The sequence below is a fragment of the Thermobia domestica genome, chromosome 16 (assembly GCF_964235325.1).
Source record: "Thermobia domestica chromosome 16, izTheDome1.hap1.1, whole genome shotgun sequence".
Classification (NCBI taxonomy): domain Eukaryota; kingdom Metazoa; phylum Arthropoda; class Insecta; order Zygentoma; family Lepismatidae; genus Thermobia; species Thermobia domestica.
Genome location: NC_137469.1, coordinates 130,070,310 through 130,079,128, shown reverse-complemented (window position 1 = coordinate 130,079,128; position 8,819 = coordinate 130,070,310).

Genomic DNA, 8,819 nt, shown 5'->3' with positions numbered 1-8,819 from the left:
GTTTTATTAAAGTGTCCTTGAAAGGCTCAGGAAAAGAGTGATTCGTGTGAGACCAGACATTGCAGACAAGTGCATGCTTCATCATGACAATGCCTCGTGTCACACGGCCATTTCCATCAGTGAATTTTTGACCTCAAAACTCATTACTGTTGTTCCTCATCCCCCCTATTCGCTTGATTTGAGTCCTTATGACTTTTTTCTTTTCCGGAAATTGAAACATGTCCAAAAGGACGTCATTTTGGAACTCTTGAGAACATTAAAAAGACTGGGACCGACCAGTAAGAAGCCATACCAGTTGAAGACTTCCAGCGCTGCTACCAAGAGTGGGAACTACTCCACCGGTGTATAGCTGTCCAAGAAAACTACTTTGAAGGGGATAACATTGTTGTTTGAAAAACATAAAAACTTTATTGTAGTTAGTACAAAATTAGTCTCGTTACTTTTCTAACGTACCTCGTATATAAACTTAACACGTCAGTTGGAAAACATGACAAGTGACAAAATCATACTTTCTGTATTTAATAAATATGTAACATAAAACATATATCAAAAAAGTTATAATAATACTGAGACAATCAAACGTAATTGTGAAGTTACTTCAATTATTTTGACAGTTTTTTAAGCAGTTTTTCACTTGATGAGGCAATCAAATCAATAACTTTTTCTTTGTCTTTTTCCAGAGGAGAGCCTGGAGAGGGGAGTTGGGTAGTACGCATGAGACAAAAGGTACTACATATGGTGTACGCATGAGACAACAGGTGAAAGCGAAAAAGCGCAAGGTATCGTGACTGACTAGAGGTGACCTTTTCGAAGTACGATATTTTACTGGCTCACGGAGACGTACTGATATGAGCAAGGGGGCCCGAGAAGACTTCTTTCGGAAAAACGAACTTTGGCTTCCGCAACCTTTCTGGTAGGAAGACCAAGAAAGCATTTGCGACTGCGAAAATTCGACCAAAGCATACATGTCCTGCGCCTAGTTATCCTTGCGGGGGCCCCTCGGGCCTTTGGCAATCGCCAAGTAGCCAACGTGGCCAGTCCGGTACTGGACTAGAGTTATTATAAAGGAAACTTATCATATTGATTTTCTATTACTATAGTTAGAATTCTAACTTTAAATACGTAATATTTAGTTAAGATTATAAATGTCTTACTTCTGTAAAGGAAATTATCATTGAACAGAACAGAGGTTTTCACTTTTCTCGTACCGGCTTACAGCAATATACATAAAGACTTTTGCAATCTGTTGCTCTTTCTCTTCTCTACTATTAAAATAATTCCAAACATTCGCACGAAATGTGTGTTTATTTTTAAACTGTTATCGTCCTGTTGGAATAAGTCATATCTCATTTTATTTGCCATTTCATGTGTATTCTGTAGCGTCGAAAGAATGACCACTTCAACATTTCAACTCCCACTTTCTTTCCAACATATTGAACTAATGAAAAACTTTCCACATCTAGTGGTTACATCACTCATTGAAGAAGAAAATATCATGTTAATGGGCACCACCTAAAAATGTATTTCCTCCCAATTAGATACAGCATCTGAGAGTTGGGCAGAGTTTCTGTGTTACGGAGTGTCTCCATTGGCGCCGATCCTGCAGGATTGCGGAGGCTTGCCCCGCCAAAGTTTGATTGAATCTCAGAATTTGAATGTACTGTATTTGCTTGAATCTTTGGATGTACCTGAAGCTGCATACCCCAAGTTATACAGAAACCGGTGGTTTCCACGTTCGATCAGAGAAATGGGTGACAAAAGTAAAAGGATTTCAGCTGGTTTTCAATTATGTAAATGACAGCAAAAATGTTCAATTAAAAAAATATAAAAATAAAATGAGCGAAAAAATAAGTGGAAAATATCCTAATGTTAATCAACCATGGCAACGGCGCCGACTTTCAAAAATTTATGTGGGTGCATATCAATGGTGGGGCGTGTTTATATGTTTTCAGGGGAGCATCGATATTTTTGATTCATTTCCTTTTAGGTACAATCTTTTGTGAGCACTGTCACAAAGGGCTATGTTCGATTCTATTCACAATATAGACCTACTTTCATTTTTGTATTGGGCAAACGCATTTGAAACAAACAATTATTTTTAGAAGTTAGAAATTCTAACTTCCATCTCAGTATTTTAATTGCTTTTTTTTAATAATGGCAAGTTGGAAATAAATCTTGTGGATGCGCCGCACCCACAACATAATTTGTGTGGGTGCTGAAGCCCCGGCTCATCCACGTAGTCGGCGCGCATGAACCATGAGAACTACACTGTAAACAATCGTTGTGTTATTTCAACGACACGACTATGTGTTAACACGATTGTGTTAAAATATAGCTCAAACAAGTGGTTAGAACAACTCACTCTCCACTTGGAGTTGTGTGTCAAATGCCGGTAGCTAAAATGATACATAACCTGTATGTTAAATTAGCACAAGTGTAGAATCTTCGGTGTTTTTTTTTCTGCGTGATTGCCAAATATGTTGGGCATCTAATTATAAAGGCTTACAAATTGAAGCCACTAACAAACACAGTAGAAAGAAATACTTAAACAAATCCAATATACGCAAAATTTCGTCTCCCACATTTGATGCATTTATTGCTTCTTTTTCTAAGCGATTGTGTACTAGAAGCAACAAACGCATCAACTTTATTAGGTGGCAACTGTCGCCGATCATTTGAAAGTGAATATGGAAGAACTATAAAATAAAGTAAATAGACAGTCGTCATTTTGTTATAAAATTACATGGCGAACAGATTTTATCTTATCCCAAATGGTTATCGTCGAATATACGCGGCTTAAAGGAGCACTCTGATTAGCCAAATTCAAAAGACCTCAACAATTTTTCCCTCTACAAGCGACGTTTTTCTCATCGTTTCCGTAGCCAAGTCGGAAGAGCGGCTAGTAATCGAAAGTTTGGTGGTTCGGGCCCGCCACTGGAGTAATTTTTATACTTGTTTAAAGTGTTTTTTTTTAGACTGAGCATAATGTAAACACATTACACATATAGCCGATTTAAAATATTTTGAGGGAGTAATTTTGGGGTTCATTAACGCTTACGGCACGGCTCAACACCGGTTATGTGTTAAAGACGTAACACACCCCCTGCGTTAAACGCCAACACTGCGGGGTATGTGTTGAACTAACACCGCATAGTGGTAGTCACGCTGGAACCACTGCCTTGTGTTAAAATTGAGTTGAATTAACACAACCATTTTTTACCGTGTAGGATGTTCATTCACATGAAGTATAAAAATAGGAACAATACCATTTAAAAATCAACTTCAACATAAAGAAGAAAATCTCGTCAACTAAAATGAAGCCTAAAACAAACAATTAACAAAAAAAAAAAAAATGGTACGCAGCGATTATTAGCATTATTTCCTCTGTAAACATCTGTTTGTGGTGAGCGCTACTCTCGCTCTGCTCGTGTATTGACGTAATGTCACCAGCCAATCAGCGTCATATTTCCGATATGATCAGAGGCGGATAGTCCCACCGGGCGCGCCCCCTCAACGAATCACCCCCGAGATGCAACACATAAAAGAATATTTTGAACTCATGGACCAGGTTTTAAATTGTAAAAATTAGTGTTGCCACGAGACGAGACATTTCTCGTGTCCCGTCTCGTCTCGTCTCGTAAACGAGACGAGACACGAGACGAGACGGAACCCATTTAGACGAGACACGAGACGAGACAGACTACTTGTCCCGTCTCGAAAACGAGACGAGACACGAGACGAGACGGGACGACTCGTGAAATGTCTCGTCCCGTCTCGTGTCTCGAAAATGCAAACGCTGGCGGGAATTGCCAAGATTGAAATTGCCAGTGGTCATATTGATTGCAAAAGGAAAATCCCCTTTGTGAGAAAACATGTTGAAAAGCCTTCATAGAAAAGTGTCCTCTGTCTATTGAATGAATCAATCGTGATACATGAGCTTCCAGGAATATCATTCTTAATGTCTTGTCCCCAATTCCCCTTGCTGTAACCTGAGGAATTCTCATTTTTTTTATTTCTGCCTGGAATGATGACAAACAAAATCAAAGACAGGGAAGATTTTTACAAGGTCAAGAAACCGAACTACCACCCCATCTATTCAATTTGAAAACTGGATAAGGTCTACACTCATTACAGGCTGTAGTTGAAAGTTCTGGTTGAGATGCCGGATTCTCTGGTGGCGGTATTCTTTTTGCTATATGAACCGAAATTAACCGAAAACGGCAATTGAAGTATGTCATCTTGCAACTTTTGTCTTCTCTCTTGTTCTCTCTCTCTCTCTCTCTCTCTCTCTCTCTCTCTCTCTCACACACACACACACACACACACACATACACAAAAAATACACTTTTACCATTTTACCAAACGCTCGCTTATTATACAGCAGTCATGTTGTAAAATTCACCTCTTCGTTTGGAAGGCGGGCGCAGGACAAAAAAAGCAGATATTATCGACGAACTCTTCAAATTGTTTGCTTTCAGCAAATTTATGATACTAACAATAACACTTTAAATGAAGAGATTTTACAGGGGAACCTTCGTTTTGTTACGCGGAAATGTTTGATCTGGCCAATATGCGAAATTGCCCTCTGCTTCCAAGGTTCGCCGACCCTACTGTTCCTCTCCTCTTTTAAGGTCGCGTCATAACTACCCTTCTTTGAAAACCGAAGATGCAGTAAAATTGCGACGTCACGGCGGGAGCAGAAACAGCTTTCGCCCAAGGTCCTTGTCATTCACCCTTGTTTGTTTCTTTGATTTTTGCAGGAAAGTGAGTGATTCTTGCTTTCCTGTATTAAGAAAACATTAATTACTGTAGTGCTCGTGTTAGCCTATAAGCATGTCGAATTCTACGCTAAGTACTTGTCGCAATTATAATAGAAATACTACGGGTTCCAAAGTTATTTATCATGTATTTCCCTCGGTTCCTTTGCGGAAAGTTTGGCGAAAGAAATGCTGTCGGAAAGATATCTTTAAAGTTGAAAACACCAGCGTCTATTCCGATCATTTTATTCCCGAAGCTTATGGACATAATTTAAAATGTGAGCTTCTAAATATTCTACCCAAGAAAAAGTTTAAACAAGACGTGCCTTCACTAAACTTACCTTTACTATACGGAACCGTGTTGATGTAAATAATGAAAGAATTAAATGTACGGAAGTTAGGTGTTTAAAGAAAAAACAAATCAGACATTGGGGTGTAGCCACATGAAATAACTATTGTGACTGAAATAAAAAATAACTCTTTGTTTATGTTATTTTTCGTTTGTTTTGTGGAGAGTGAGGGGCATAAACCAAAGGAAGAGCTCTCCTTTTTGTGTAAAGAGAACGAAAAACTGAAGTCTAACTGTATGTACAAAGCCAAAATAATATGTTTACAAACGAAGTTAAAAGAATTGGAAAGCAAATATAATAAAGAATTAATTTCAAAGGCCAGTTCTAAAATATAATATTGTGATCGTTTCAATAAAGTGGTTAATAACCGGTGGTGGATATATTACGAAAAAGTTTTATACAGGGCCAAGTAAATATGCTAATGAATGGCAAGAAAGAACTAAGATGGATTGATTAAGATATCATTCGTGCATTAACACAACATGCCTCATTGTTAAATTATACAATCATCTGCGGTTACAAGTTCGAATCCCCGTACCCAATGTGTCAACATTTCGACGTTGTATGATTGCGAATAGATCACGACAATATAAGAAACTTTAATCCAAAATGGCCACCCAAAAATCAACTTTTTTAGACCACTAGCTAGTCTGGGTGTACTGCCATGAGTTTGTTACACAAACGGGGCAACCACCATTTAGTGGCACACACCCCGCGGTTATGGGAACAGATTTGTACCATGGAGGTGAAGACTGGCCCCAAGCATTCTTTGGTCCGATGTGTCGTTCAGCTCCCATTACTATGGCACTTTAAGTAGAGCTTAGTGTGCAGTAACATATAAAATTTCAATCAAATACTTTCCATTACTCAATAAAATTATTTGGTTCCGAGCTTTTTTTAAAAAAAAAAATAATTGCAACAAATCTAAACATGCTAAAATGGAAAGTAGTTTTTGGATTGGTATGGAAACCTAAAGGCTGGAATATATGAAATCAAAGTATACACACATATCTATCTCTCTATTTATCTATATATCTTTCCATCAGCACAAGAGAAGAAGATATACATGGAAATCACCAATAGACGGCGGAAGATATCAGATAGACTACGTTATGATTCAGGACAGGTATCGGAATAGCTTAAAGAACGCGAAGACCCTTCCCGGGGCTGATATTTTCTCTGACCATAATCTTGTGCTGGCCGAAGTAGATATTCAACTGAAAAATGTAGGCAGAAGAAAAGTAGGTAACAAAGTGTTGAATACTGAAAAGTTGAAAAACGAGGAAATTAGAAATATTTTCGCTGAAAAATTCGAAGAAAAATGTTCAAACGAGGAAAGGATAGGCGCAGGTAGTAACGCACGGTGGGAACATATTAAACGTTGCTTACAGCAGGCTGCAGAAGAAACAGTAGGTTACCGCGAACACAAAACTGCTAAGAAACCATGGGTTACAGAGCAGATGTTGCAGAAAATGAGGGAGAGGAAGATGTGGAAACAGGTTGATACAGAAGAGGGCAGAAAGATGTACAGAAAGTTAAATAATGAATTACGAAGAGAAACAGACAAAGCGAGGGAAGAGTTTTACAAAAGAAAATGCGAGGACATAGAAGAATTAGAAAGAGTTGGGAAATATGAGGAAATGTACAAGGAGGTGAAATCTATGGAATTTCGGAAGAAACAAGGGAGTATCATGATGGCAGTAGAAAATAAGAATGGGAAGGTAGTCAGCGAGAGAAATGAGGTCATAGGAAGGTGGAAAGAATACGTTGAAGACTTATATGAGAGTAGGGATAGACCGTGTAGCCTAAATGTTGAAGTGGAAAATGAAGTAGGCGAGGATGATAAAGGATTTAGTATTCTTCGGGATGAGTTTGAAAAGGCTATATCTGAGATTAGGAATGGAAAGGCAACAGGAATAGATAACATACCAATTGAATTCATTAAAAATATAGGAGACAAGGGAAAGAAAGAATTGTGGCGACTATGCAATGAAATATATGAAACAGGAGAATGGCCAAGAGACTTTCTGAAAACGATCATGATACCGATGGCTAAGAAATCGAACCCAAAGAGATGTGAGGATTATAGAACTATTAGTCTCATATCTCATGCAGCTAAAATTCTGCTCCGAATACTGAACAGAAGGTTATATGGAAGAACAAATAAAGATGTTGAGGAAGAGCAGTTCGGGTTCAGAAGAGGCAAGGGTACAAGAGATGCTATTGGATTATTAAGGGTGATCGGTGAAAGATTTATAGAAAAAGGGAAAGAGGTGTATGTTGTATTTATTGATCTAGAAAAGGCTTTTGACCGCGTCAAGTGGGAATTGTTGTTGGGAGTTCTAACAAAGATAGGGTTGGAATGGAAAGATAGAAGACTCATAAGAAACTTATACATGAACCAACAAGTAAGTGTTAGAATAGGGGAAGAACTGACGGAAGAGAGTACAATTGGAAGGGGAGTTCGACAAGGATGCTGCCTCTCGCCAACACTATTTAATGTCTATCTAGAAGAGATAGTAAAAAAGAGCCTACATGATGATGATGGCATTTCGGTAGGAGGTAGAATGATTAGATGCATAAGATTTGCAGACGATATGGCCCTTGTTGCAGAATCTGAGAAGAAAATCAATAAAATGTTAGAAAAAATGAGAAGGGGCTTTGAAGAATATGGGATGAAAATAAATGCTAGGAAGACAAAAGCCATGGTGATTGGAACGAAGGGGTCTGTGTCAAATATAAAAATAGGAGGGGAGAAAATAGAACAAGTGAATAGTTTTCGATACCTGGGTAGTGTTCTTAGTAATGACATGAAATGCGAACGTGAAATAAAAGCAAGGATAGGAATGGCGAAAGAAGCCTTTAAAAGAAAGAAAAGTCTGTTTTGTGGGACCTTGAACAAAGAGTTGAGAAAAAGACTCATAAAATGCTTCGTGTGGAGTGTTGTGCTGTATGGGGCGGAAACGTGGACATTGCGTAAGGGTGACGAAAATCGACTGGAAGCCTTCGAAATGTGGGTGTGGAGAAGAATGGAAAGAGTTAGTTGGGTCGAGCGGAAAACGAATGAGAGAGTGTTAGAAATGGTGGGTGAGAAAAGAACACTTTTAGATATTATTAGGAAGAGGAAGAGAAACTGGTTGGGACATTGCCTAAGAAGAGATTGTATCATGAGGGACGTCCTAGAGGGTATGGTGGCGGGAAAGAGAGGGAGGGGGCGAAGGAGACTACAATTAATGGATGATATTAAAACAGAAAGATCATACGCGAAGACGAAAAGGTTAGCGGAGGATCGTGGAGCATGGAAGCTTCTCAGCTGCGGCAAGTGACCTGCCAATAAAGGCAGAATACCTATGATGATGATGATCTCTCTGTCTGTCTCTCTCTCTCTCTCTCTCTGTATATATATATATATATATATATATATATATATATATATATATATATATATATATATATATATATATATATATATATATATATATATATGTATGTATGTATATATGTATATATATGTATACAGACACTATAAAGCAAGTGGGCTGATAGTATACGATAGTGTCGGGGATGGTGACACCTTTACATCGAACTTTGCTTGTCGTGTAAACATTATTTGACATTAGTGTCTTCATCTTCAACGTACCTATGAGCAATTTACTGTATATTCGTGTATTGAAACTGGTGAAACAAATTTCAATGTTTCAGAATGTAAAAA